This window comes from Centruroides sculpturatus, unplaced genomic scaffold, assembly GCF_000671375.1.
Source record: "Centruroides sculpturatus isolate CEXI.00-Female unplaced genomic scaffold, Cexi_2.0 scaffold51, whole genome shotgun sequence".
NCBI lineage: Eukaryota > Metazoa > Arthropoda > Arachnida > Scorpiones > Buthidae > Centruroides > Centruroides sculpturatus.
In genome coordinates, this window is record NW_019384329.1 from 282,665 (window position 1) to 296,910 (window position 14,246).

At 32.4% G+C, this 14,246-nt stretch overlaps 1 protein-coding gene across 2 annotated transcripts in view; it reads left to right on the plus strand.

Moving 5' to 3' along the window:
* Positions 1–183: 183 nt before the first annotated feature.
* The window catches only part of LOC111629141 (potassium voltage-gated channel subfamily B member 2-like), a 55,375-nt gene continuing 41,312 nt past the window's right edge, over positions 184–14,246 (plus strand). The window contains exon 1 of one of the 2 annotated variants that reach the window (XM_023373013.1): positions 184–634. The gene's annotated coding sequence lies outside the window, so the exon portion shown is untranslated. The remainder of the gene's footprint in view (positions 635–14,246) is intronic. The other variant, XM_023373026.1, reaches the window with a different exon arrangement.

Sequence of the window (14,246 nt, forward strand, 5' to 3'; positions counted from 1 at the left end):
TCGGAATTTTCATAAAATCGAGAGATTTAAAAATAATAATAATAATAATGGTAAAATCACTTTAAATATCATTTATTAAGCGAATTTATTAAAACGTAATAATTGCAATTTAATGAGTTAAGCAGATTTCTAAAGGGTTTCTAGTAAATTTACGATTTATCATCATGCTCATACTCCTACTCGGTTGAAGTCGATAAAAATCGATTATCTGAGAGGAGAATGTGGTCAGATGCTCGATAGATGCAGAACGAAGCTTTCTCCTTGACGCGGTCGAAACATACAGTGAAGAGCTCTGTACAGGAGAGAATTAAGTTGTCTTTCCTTCAATCGTTTTTTCCGGAAATGACCGAATCTTTCCGAATAGAAAAGACTAGCCTCGTCTGCGGCAATTGACAGAAGCGGGTTGGATGCGCATTACCGCTGTTGGTATGTCATGGAGCCTTTCTGTGTGACGTCTCCTCTTGAAACTCTGCCAAATTCCTCGTAGAGTTCATCACGTGCAGTCGAACTACAGACAACAACAGTCGCAAATGGTTTAATTAAGTATATACGATATTTGGTAGAAGGATGGGAATATGAACAGTACACGGTCACATTGTGCAGCGAAAGATGCTGCGAGTTACCTTCACCCATGGTGAGTATCTTTCCAACCCAATTGCTTCGGCCATATATATCCGTATTATTCCTGTACTTTGATGATACTCGTTTAAGAAACTTTACTTTATAATATTAATAATAATACGTAAACAACTAAGCGTTATAAGCATTATCTTAAAGGTAATGACGTCAAGTATAATAATAGTTTTATATGTTTGTGTGTATAAATATACACATTAGTGGATCTTTATTTTAAAATTCGATAATGCTTTTATCTATAAGATAAGCTTTAAATATTTTATTATTAAATATTTATATATAAAATTAAAAAGTTTGTATATCATAATGGAAAACATTTGAATAAAAAATAAATTTTTTTTCTTATTTTTTTTTTGGTAATCTAAATCAAAGCTCCCCTAACGGCGAATGGATCCTGCTACGGTCGTTATGACAACCGTTGTTGTTGTTACGCGGGCTTTCAAATAAAATTGTATCTGTGGGATTTAATTAATATCGTAATATTTTGACGAATGGGTAGACATTTTTAAAAATTTTAACACTGTTTTTTTATTTAAAATATTTATTTATATAATATCAAAATTAAGAACAGAATTAATAAAAAAAAATTTCCCACTTTATTTTGATATCGATGAATGTTTCGTTGCCCATTGCAAACAAAACAAAAGGGTAATCGATGTTTATTCTTTTTTTTTAATTAAATTAATACAAACAAACTGCTTAATGTCTTTCTTAAATTATTACTTCTAACAATTATTAAGTCATTTATTATTATTTTAAATAACGTTTACTCTTATCTTTCGGCAAATGGTGGACGAATATAAATTTAAAATAGCCTTTTATTTAATTTTTCAATTGTATTTTATTATTACGAGTAACGTAGAAAGAATTATTCCCTGAAAGAAAATTGGAAATAATTTACAATTCGATCGTCAAATATTTTAAATTCCGATAATAGAGTGGCAATCGTTTGGCTACATTCATCTTTAAGTGCTGCCAGCTATTGCATTTAAATCAAATATTTGAATTTAAGCATTTCAAACTCATAATGCGTTTTGCCTACGGTTACAAAAGGGAATAACTGCTAATGGATGCGATCCATTATGTTATCAGGCAAAACCGTATCCTCTACTGCAATTAATAAGATATACACTCGTTGGTTGTCGCGATAAATTATGTTTATCAAATGAATAGATTACCTGGCATGGATACTAAGTATAAGGAGAGCGGAAGGATCATAATTCTCTATTATGAAAGATTGGAAAAAATATATATATATATTTAGTAACAATTTAACAAAATGATGAAAATTAATAAACCAAGCTCATAAAATTTTCAAATTTTAAGTACGTGGCTTCGGATTTTTAATTATGAATCGCAATTGAGCCGTTCGGCCGCCATTTTTTAATTGCGAATTGTAACACGAATAAATTGTGATTCTTTCAGAAAATATAACATTTATTACGGAAGAATGATGTCATTTTTTAATTATAAGTATTTTTTAAACGAATTTATTCAAAAATTTTACTGGTACAACCTTTGTTTTTTCAAAGAAATAGCCGAGAATGTTATGAATCGTTGGCTCTTATACGGCACTTGTAAGGTCGATTTTCATGAATAACTGGACGAGTCAATGACACAGAGTAGTTTTTTTAGATGGCTCGTGAAGGTTAAAAACCCAACATTTAACTCTTAAAGTATCATTTTCGAGTCGCGTTTATGTTATTCATAACGTAAATTTCCGTTAATTAAAACGTTATAGCGTGATGAAAAGGGCTCGCGTGGAAATTAAACAAAATTTATATCGAAGTAATTTATTCTAGAGTCATTTACATTGTTTTAGATCATAACAAATAAACTATTGGTTAATTTGAAAATTCAAAATCCGTAAATGACCGATGATTGGTTAGCCAGAAAACTTAAAATTCGTTATTAAAAAACTATTGGTTAATTATAAAATTCAAAATCCGTAAATGACCGACGATTGGTTAGCCAGAAAACTTAAAATTCGTTATTAACAAACTATTGGTTAATTTGAAATTTTAAAATTACTTATCAGCAGATGATTGGTCAATTAGAACATTTAAAATTACTTATCAACAGATGATTGGTTAATTGAAAATTCAAAAATTGCTTACTGAAAAGCGTTTGAATTAGCTATAAAATTTAAAATTTCTTATTATAAGACAATTGATTAGCCAAAAAAAAAAAAATTCAAAATTTAGTTGCTTAGAAACGATTGGTTAAAATTTAAAATTCAAAAATTGAATTCAATAATACATGAGTATGGAGAATTTTAAGCAGGTGTAAAGCTTACTTAAGCTATTTAATTTTCTTCTTTTTTTTTAAATTTTTCAGAAGAGATATCATCGTTAATAAGATATACAAACAAAACAGAGCTGAGTGATCTCATGACACTCTTTTCCTATGGGATGGCATCTAAATATAGTAAGCAGCACGTGTATAGTTTTAATGCAGAGGCGGTAATTTCATCACAAAATGAATGAAACGTTTCATTCATAAAACATGTTATTTTTTCAATTATTTCATGTAATATTTTTAATAAAATTCCACAGAAATATCTTTTTAAAATTAAAAAAATATATTAAATTGAAGATTTAAATCTTTAAATAAAAATCAGTTTGAATATTCATTTAACGCAGTGTTTTATAATTTATAATCGTCGTCAGAAGGATTTTTTTAATGTGAAAAATGGTAATTTATAATTATAAAAAAAAGAAGATAATTTTTCCATATTATTCAATTTTTAATTTAGGGAGAGAGAAATTATCTATGAAAATTTCAATTTCACTTCATTAATAATTACATTTTTCCGTGTTTTTTTTAATCTAAAATTTGAGAAATTTTAATGCTGTCGAACCTCTTAACAACGGACACTGGCGGGGAACGTAGAGTGGCCGCTGTTGGGAGGTGAGCGTTGTTATGTATGCACTTTTCTTCGAAAACTTCCCGAAAAATGGCCGTCGTTTGGAGGTGGCATTTATTACAGGTTCCAGTCTATACGTTCTAAAACTGTATATTGATTCGTAACGTTTTTTTACTAATAATTTTCTGTCTTTTTGCTGAAATAAATCTATACAATGCACGTATAAAGACAGGGAAGTTCCCTGACTTTCAACGAATACAAGTCACTTTGTGCTGAATATTGTTAGAAAAGATAGCTTTAGAGGACGAAAAATGTTCAAATTTATTGTTTAATTGTGTTAAAATTACGAATAGAATACCTCTAAGCCCTTCTATTACGGGGCATATCTACAAGTGTAGAGATAAACGAGGAAGAAGCTTTCTGGAAAGCTGGAAAAAAATGGGTTATTTAGTGAAAGTGGCATAGGAAATGTGTTAAAAAATATATAATAATTCATCCTCGTGCAATGTTCTTTTCTAAATTCGATAAATTATTTAAATAATAACTTTCAATTAATGTCAAAATCCTCCAAAGAACCTTAAGATTTTCCGGAACAGAAACGTTTCACTGGCAGCTCCATCCCATTTGCAGATAATAAATTATCCTGACGTCCCCTTGTTACGAATGTAAATGAGTTCTACATTATTTAAATTACCAACGAATATTTCATGAAATATCCTTCTCCTTGTTATCAGATTTTGAATTGTACACAAGAAAAAAGAAATCACATTTCATTCATAAAATTAGAAGTTTCTGTTACATAATTCATGCTAAATTCTAGGGAAAAAACGCAGAAAATTCTATTTTATTATCGATTAAAGTTTATTTTACGCCACTAAAAATAATTTTTGAATTTTAAATAAACCGTTTTTTCCCCTTTTCTATAATTATAGTTAAGATGTAGTTTTCACTCAACCGTTTTTTTTTTATTTTTTTTTTCTAGGTTTCGTTTTATGTTGTAGATTGCTTACTCTAGAATTATTGGCATCTATGGAATGTACAACGCTATTTTCTATTGTTAACGCGGTTAGAAATGGATCTATTTCATTCTGTTGTATATCTTACAAGCTTATAAATGGTTTTATTGAACTTCGTATCTCGTTTTCTATAATATTACGTGGATTATTCCAGAATTATTTAGCATCTGTGAAATGTGTTACGTTATTTTCGTCGTTAACATAATATAGAAAGCTCCTTGTTATCCTTCAATGACTCATTTTCATCCCTCAAACAACGCATATGAGAGGTTTTTATCTAACACAGTGGTTAGCTTATTCTAGAATTTGTAGCACGTAAAGAATGTGCCATATTGTTCTTCTTGTTAACACTGGGAAAATGGATCTGTATCGTTAACTGTAACTGTTATAAGTTTATTATTGGTGTTACTCACCAGAAGCTCACATTCGTGCACTAAATAATACGTTGTAATGGTGTAAGTTGACTTTATCTAGTATTTTATGTAGATTATTCTAGAATTGTTTAGCATGTGCGGAATGCGTTACGTTATTTTCGTCGTTAATACGGTATAGAAAGATCCTTTCTGCTCCGTTATCCTTCAATGGCTCATTTTCTCTCCTCAAACAACGCGTGTAAGAAAGATTTTATCTAGTACTATGGAATAGCTTATTCTAGAATTTGTGGAATGTAAGGAATGTACCATATTGTTTTCTTTATTAATACTGTTACAAATGAATCTATATCGTTCATTGTCACTTAGAAGCGTGACGAAGCTCATTTTGATCCATTAAACAGATGGGTAAATTGGTTTAATCTGGCATTTTTTATAACAATCTAGAATTATTTAGCATCTACGAAATGCGTTACGCCATTTTTATTGTTAACACTGTGTTAAAATCTTATTAAATTAGTGATTTTACTCTTCAATGGATCACCTTCATGTACTAAGCTACACTTTCTAATAGTAATGATGTAAGATGATTTAATCTAGTATTGTAGATAGCTTATTCTAGAATTTGTGGTATGTAAGGAATGTGCCATATTATTTTCTAATGGATATTATTTTTTTTAAATTGTTACAGTGGATTATTTCCATGAATTAAATTATACTTTCCGATGTAAGATAATTTTATCTAGTGTTATAGATAATTTATTCTAGAATTAGTGACACTTAAGGAATGTATCGTGTTATTTTTGTTATTAACACGGCCAGGAATCGTTTGCTATAGCCATTACGATCACGTTCACGTACCAAACACAGTGATAATGATGCAAAATGATTCTAGAGTCTGTAGCATCTCTAGAAAACCAAGATAGTTTTACTATTATCGCTGTTATAAATGTATCTATATCATTCGTTATAAGCGTTATAAGTTTATTAATGTCGGCATTACTCACCAGTTAGTCGTTTTTATGCACAAATCACACAATGTAGTGATAAAGGCGCATGGAAATTGTATTTAAATTAACCGATTTAATTCGAGTTTTTATTAAAAACCAAGTGAAAAATTGGCTTAGGCATTCAAAAACCCGCTTACAACGTCGATTTACTTAATGGAATTTATATAATAATAGGATTTACTGCCGTACACTCATCCAAATTGTACTCTGGTTACTAGAAATAACACTAAACAGGATTTGCTATTGTGAACTTCTAGAGTAATAATGTTACTAAATTAACTTTTTTTCCCCCGTTATTTTCCTGTTACTACAGCCTTATTTTTGTCCTCTGCGGAGTATTAAATTTCTCTTTTCACTCGTTTATGGCACGAGACACACAAACACACATACACACGAACACACAAGAAAAAAAATGGCCGCTTGTAAATTAAATTCTGTAAATATTTTTAGTAAGCTTAGAGCGATGACGTCACGCTGTTACGCGATTAAATTTTAATCTCCCGGCGATTATATTTATCGTGCTTAATAAGTGATAATGAATTTTATCGAGGGGAGGGTGTTAAGAAATTCAATTGTGATCTGTTTAGCATGAAATCTGGAGCTCGAAAGCTGCTGGAAAATTCATTTTCTTTGCTGAAATTTAAGTTATGTAGAGACTGTCGGTATGTCTGAGTGTATAATTTCGCTAGTATTAACCTTAATACGAGGTTTTTCTAAAGAAAATTTGGAGTAGATTGGGGAGAAGCTGCCTTCAAGTCTTCTCATTAGTATTACTCAGTTTTCTAGGCCTTTAGTTATAACAGGGCCTTCTTATCTGTGAAATCATAAGCTATAGACTCAACTCAAAGCCCTCATATAGACTCAACTCAAAGCCCTAAGCTATAGACTCAAAACTCAAGGCCCTGAGCTATAGACTCAAAACTCAAGGCCCTGAGCTATAGACTCAAAACTCAAGGCCCTAAGCTATAGACTTATAGGACGAGGCCCTAAGCTATAAGCTCATAACGCGAGGCCCTAAGCAGAATCCCGTTTAGCTTATAAGCAAATCTATCCCTGGTGGTTCCCAATTAATTTTTGAGTGTTATATGTAAACTGCTCAATTAGTAGCTCGCGACCCACTAATTAAGATTGAGAATCATTCAATTAAAATACTCTCACATTCAATTCTTGAGAGCTACGAATTAATGCCTTAACGAGTAGCTCGCGATCTACTTTTTGAAAAACTATAATTACTTATACCAGTAGTTATGGTAATCAACGTCTAGTTTTTCAGAGTTTCAGTATTTCGATACCAAACTAATAGTTCGCGTGCTACGTTTTGAGAAACAAATACTTTCGAATTTGGACTTAATTAAGTCTCTAACATGCTAATCCAGTAGCTCGCGACCCACTAATTGGCAATAAGAAACATTAAATTAAAATAGTTCCACATTCAGTTCTTGAAAGCTAGAAAGTAATGACTCTCAACGAGTAGCACGCGATCTACATATAATTAAGTCCGAAACGAAATTGTAAAGTATAGGCTTCTCAAAATGTAGTACGCAATCTACCGGTTGGGAAGTAGTAATTTCTGAGTCTAATGATGCACGTATAGTTCTTGAAAACGACATGAAATCAACGTGTAGTTCGCAAGCGACCGGTTGAAAAGTTGATGTACTTAGTTTTTTTATAACCCGTTATTAGTGATTATCAATTAGAAAAAAAGACCTCGGTTTAACGAATAACAATATTTCCAGGATCTTGGAAAGGATTCCTCTGTTGATTAGTATCGATAAAGCGAATTTTTATGATAAATTTAGTTCGAATTTATTTTAAGAAGTTTTATTATTAAAGTTTCGATCCGATGGTTGGGAGGTACTTTATATTATTATAATATTACTTGACGCTTACCCTGTAATCTGGAAATCCGACATTTCATCCAACGTTCTATCATGACACCATATCTGATTGATTTCATCTTACTCGATAAGATTTCGTATGCAACGTTAGTTACCATTTGATACGGGCGTTGACAGGTACTTCTCATCTATTTTGACTTTGATACCGGGTTCGAAGACCGAGATTATTGCGTAGTATACGGTGTTTAAGGGTTTAGGAAGCGATTTTACTAGTGAATAGCTCAGAAAATTCGCTTGCAACATTGATATTTTGGCGCGTAAACGTTGCGAGCCGCAAAACGTCGCGGTTTTATGCAACGATTGCATGCAATTTTGAAAGAGAAATTAGTGGCGTTTTTGTATTTTGTACGTATAAAAAGGCGGAAAGTAGCAGCCACAAAGATTTGATTTTTTTATGCAACGATTGCATGCAATTTCAAAGAGAAATTAGTGTAGTGTGCTGTGTTTATGTATGTATAAAATGTGAAAGAATACCAGCACGACAAGCCTGCTGGTACCCTTTTTAGCCGGTACCAGTATGAAAGCTACGGTGCACGTTTTCCCTTTTAGCGCTGGTACCAGCACGTGCTGGTGTTTTTTTTTCCTGTTCGGTTGCGGAGAGAGAGAATCGATAACATTTGCATATCCACTGGTAACTGGTTTGTATCACCAGGATGGTGCCGAATGGCGCGCGATGCCACTAGTTATCAATTAAGTAATAAGAATTAATCGAATCGCATGCCGGATTATTGCCGTTAACGAATATATGACGCGTAATTGCATGCAACATCGCGTGAAACACGAATGTAACTTAATAAGCGTACTGCTTAAGTCCTAACGAAATTAAACGCACCGCATCAGGTACAGTACAATTCTCGTTGCAGCCTCGATAACGTGAAGAAATTAAACATGTCAACCGTCCTGTGTGTCTGTACTTCTTTTTGTAATGCATCCCTGGTTAGCTTTATATTCATCCAAGACATAATGATGTCATTTAGCTTCTCTGTTGTTTTCTTTTTTTGGCAACTGTCACTTTGCATTCGAAGATCACGTGGCTGGAAGACAGCGGGCGGTTAAACGTATTGAATTGCACCGAGTCACGTGAAGCAAATGCGATTAAAATTAATGGAGTTGTGACATTTGGATACGGAGAAAGGAATAACGTAACGGGAATAATACCAGATAAAAAAAATCAATTCCCGATGGTTTAAAAAGAGGAAGAAGGGATAAAGGAGGGAATTGATCCTACCTATTCGGCCATCTTGAAAGTGCATGGATGGAGTTGAATGAAAACAAATTGAATTAATGTTGGCTTTTCAAGGTTGGTGCCAAGATGGCTTACAAAATTAGTAACGGTTTACCCCATCCACCTGCGTTTATTTGGCACCTGTACAGAATTCGAGTCTAACAGGTAAGAGAGGGGTTTGATCCGTACGAGGGGGGGGGGTGCAAAAATGTAATTTTCTATACGAGTTCAGCCGGAAAAAAAAGAAGCGGGGAAGTAGATGACATTGCGCGCGAGAAGTAATGTTTTTTGGATCGATTGCCATGTTTCCTTTGAGGTTGATGTGAGTACTCGGAACTGGTTTCGATCCCAGTAGCGATGGCAAAGACGTTCTGTCTAACCTCCCCTATGGCATTTATATTCGGGGGTGAACTCTTATGGTTATTTATAACCGAACGGTAAGTAATTTCCTCGACTTATATCCCGAAAAAATTTCGTTTTATATCGACTTTACCGTTCGGAATTTCTACGTTGTTACGGTGTAGACGTACGTCGCTCGAATTTAAATGGGAGAAATTACCATTAAGCATCGTTTATCGAACGTTGAATGAGTGCTGTGAAGTATATTATTGCTGGCTTATGAGATCTTTCAGTAATTAGTAACTTCTGGTATAGCGTAGGGCCTACTTTTTTTGGGATTTTTGTACCATTCACTCGGTTAAGTAACTTGGTTATTCGAGTTAACTGATACGTGGTAATTGTTAATAAAGGAAATTACTAATTATAGAGCTGTAGAGCCTGTGAATTATAGATTAAAATTCCAGAAATAACTGGAGATTAACACGTTAGGCACGTTGAATTTTTCACTTGAACAAGTAGATCATCAGAGAAGTCTGTAGAGTTGTAGCTACTGGCAAGCAGGCGTTATGCACTCGTTACTTTGTGGAAAGAGAAGTTACGATCAATGGGGAGCAAAGAGCGAAGTGCACACGTGATTTAAGCGCACCTAAATTTAAGGCAGTGCAGAGCCAATAGGGGATTTTAACGCATTTACTAGTCCTCAGCGCCTATTAATTTTGATCCCTCTTGACTATACCTCCAATTAGTCAAACCTGTTAACAACGACCACTGACGGAAACGTAAAAAAATGACCATTGTAGGGAGGTTATTTGTTGGTTTAAAACGTTCCTAATACAATGGTTGCTGCTGGAAGTTTGACTATATTTATATACTTGAGGGAGCTCTTGACCCCTTTCGAACCATAAGATGAATGAGATATATTTAGGGCCCGATTTGCGCATAAGCTAAACAAGCTACAACTAGGGACCTCGCGTTGCTAGTCTACAGTTTAGGGCCTACACGTATTATTATTCGTTAGAGGGGAAGGCGTGAAGGAGGGAATTACGAAAACAATGAAGTAAATCGGCCAATAAATTCAGCCATTAGACGTCGTTAGCTGTACACGTCTATTTAGAGGTGGGTTATATTTTTTTTTTAGTGGACCACAGCATCAATCAATTGATTCTGTCACGTGACGACTGATGGCGCGTGTTGTTGACTATCTTCCACCCCACTTCACAAAGTTTTCAATGGTAAAAATTCGAGTTTTCATATATAATATCTACGAAAAAAATTGCTCCGTTCAACTTATTTTTCATGAATAAATTAGATATTGATTCGTTCAAATATTACTTTATCGATAATTTACTGAATTATATATATTTATAGAGCTCTAGTCAATACTTTCTTTCTTTTATTAAAAAGCGAATTTCGTTAAAAAGAGGGGCGAAAAAATCCCCCGCAAACGCTTTAAAAGCTGAATATGATGGATGCATCCATCACGAAGCAGCTTGAGCGAGTAATTAAGTTTGATATTAAACGATGTACTTTTATAAATAACCTGTACGAGTAAATTATACTTTTATAGTAAAATTGAGTGTAAAATTTTAAAAACATCAAACAACAATAATTATTTTATCCCCCTTTATCATCATAAAATCCTTATTTTATACATATGAATGCATTTAAATGATGATCCCATTCAACTATTGATGGTTCTTATAAATGGTGTTGCTGATTCCGTTTTGAAGATTAGTGTGCACTTAATCGTTTGTGTTGCCAATTCTAAAACAGCGCATTCCACTAATTTCACCACTGTATGTAACTTGTTTTAAATATGCCCATCAGTGGTCTTTGTGGATAATACCACTAAACAGTGGAAATTCTGGATTCGCACCTCATCATGTGGAATTTTCAGGATTTTCCTTACATTTCTAACATCTAAATAGGGCCACTTTCCCATATTAAATCCTTCCAAGAGTTATCTTCTTTGTAGAATCGCCAAATGTTGCGCTGCTTTATGGCAACAACCCAAATCAAACTTATTGTAAGTATGGTCCCTGATAATGCCAACCTTACTAGTGTGAATTTTTCAATATATTAAGAGAAAAGCAGCTTGATATATCAATATACACTGATTTAATTGTATAAAAAGCTTCTATACATTGCTCCGTTCATCGTGGCACTCGACCGAAGATTTTTACTCTCTTTTCTCCTTGACATCTCTTACTCTTTCCGATTTCTCAAGATTTGCTTTAAAACCCAATTACTAAGCTTTAAAACCCAATTACTAAGCTTTCAAGTAGGCCGTAAGTATACTAAATAGGGAATTTCGGCAAATACTAGGCCCTTAACACGAGAAAATATATGGTATGGAGTTGAAATTCAGCAGGAAACTTGCTTAAAAGCATCTATATGAATATATCTCTGAGGGATTCGAGCGCAAATGTAATCATTCTTCCTTGTCAGTTGCGATCGATTCGGCCTCTTGTTTGAAATTATCAACGTTTTCCTGTTTAACAATCACTTATATTCCTCTCTAATTATAAAACCAAGGGCTATTTCTATCTTATCAATTTTCATTTATATGACTTTCACTTATATCCATCGCCTAAACTTTAAAACAAAACGAAAAAAAAAGATGAAGGAGAAAGTGATCTTTTAATGACTTTCCCATTTGTTTAAGTCGATACCGTCCGCCATTTTTGAGAATCGAATGGCGTCAATTCTTATAATTGATATTTTCGGCCTTCGTTTTTGATGAAACCTAATCGAATTTTCGATCGATGGCCAAGAATTCTCTTCTAGAATTTATTTTAAAGTAGTGATATTTTTTTTATAATAATTTATTGAACGGAACCCACCTACCCCCTTCAATTACGTGTGTATAGCACTGTATTTACGCAATGAATTTCATTTTATCGTTGATAAATCGTTCCACTGCGATTTGAATTACGTCGAGTGAACTTTCACGAGAAACTGGATCGATATAAGAATATTTTCTCTGTTCTTCTGTACGAAGAGAAGGAGGAAGAGGAGGATTTTTCTTGTTTCCAAGTGTTTCTGCTCCTGAATGACACGTGTTAAGATCGTTATAAATTCCATAAACAGCGATTGAAATCGATACCATATTGATATGAATACACTAAAAAAGGAAAAAAAACACTAGACCTATAAAAATATGAGGCCTTAAACACATATATTCGATGTAGAATTTGAAGACAATACAATTTAAAAATCGTATTAATAATGGAAGTAAATGGATGACAAGAAATCCACGAACGTAATCTTAAGAAATCTTTGAATTATTGTTAGAAAATATTTAAAAATTTAATATTTTATCGTTATATAAAGCATTGGAAATAATAAAAGATTAATATATTTGTAAGTGCTAGACTATAAAATAAAAATTAGGTATGATTTAAGGTGAATTGAGTAATGTAACTACGATAAATCGATTGGAATTTCTATTTTTCTTCGTATAAAACGTCTGTTTTATGGTATCAAACGGGAGTTTATATGAATTTATTTCTTTTACAATTAATATTTTGTAATGTAATAACAATATTTTGAGGCAGATTTTTACATAGGGAACAGCAATTTAGACTATGCCACACTGAAACATATGGCTTTATAGAGCAATTAATGTTTAAATCAATGGAAACTAAAGTTTCACGTGGATTTTATGAAGTGAAAATAATGCAAAAATTTTATATTATAATTATTTTTTTATATACATATATAATTATTTAATAATTTATATTTAATTTCGAAAGAAACACGCATAAGTTGAATTAATGAGTGAATTATTTATGAATATTCTGTATATTTTAGTATAGAAAATTGATAAAAAAAAAACTATCTTTAGGAATGTAGATATGCTGCTGAATATAAATTTGGATACAATTATAAATATATTATAAAGGCACAACTCTATTCAATTAAGTCTTAAAACAGCGCGTTAGCAAACAGACAATGCTTATGACTGTTTTATGACTGTTTTTTTAATAAAATATTATTCATATTTTTAAAAAGTACTTCATTCGTTTGATTCGTTTTTAATGTTAAAAAATAATTGCAAAAAATCCGAATATTTTATGAATAATTAGAGTTTTTGCAATGCGTAGGATCTTCAGGAATTCTTCGTTGCAAACTGTGTTCTACATATTGAAAAATTGATAATTAAAATAATTATAATTAAGGATTTGGTGTAAACGTTAATAATATTTCTTCCTTAAATCATTTGTAGTGAAAGAATGGTGTAATTTGTAGTTTAAAATGCTCCATAGATTAAAAAAATACACAAACTCGGAAGATCAGACAGCGTATATTATAAGGATTTTCATCATATTTATGACAAAATCTTGAAATATAAGTACCATAAGATTAGAACATACAGAAGGATTGGATGGATGAGATAAGGCAATGCAACACATGGACGATCTATCTAGGAGTGAGTGCCTCCTAAGAGGACTTTCTAATTAAAAAAATTGGCCACTGTTTAGACATTAAACACGTAAAAAACCGGAAAACTCCATATGGATCAGGCATGAAACCCAGAACCAACTACCAAGTGTCAGTGGTTTTATTTAATAGATGACCGGCACGACTCTACTGATAAAGGAAAAGCATGATGTTTAGGATCAAGTCACTACTAATTTGAGGTGGAGAGCACTTACTTAAAATTAAATAAATTAAAAAATATGATTAAAAATTGCAGCCCGGCATTGTGACGGTGTCACAATAAATAAATGCTCGTTTATGTTAATTTATACTTCTCTAATTAATCACCATTAAGTTAAAAGTATATTTTACGCCAAAGGATCCTTTGTTAATTTCCAAATTTTCTCCCTTGTTCTTCGTTTTCTTCTACACTTAACCGGGAAGTAAATTAAACTTTCTATAA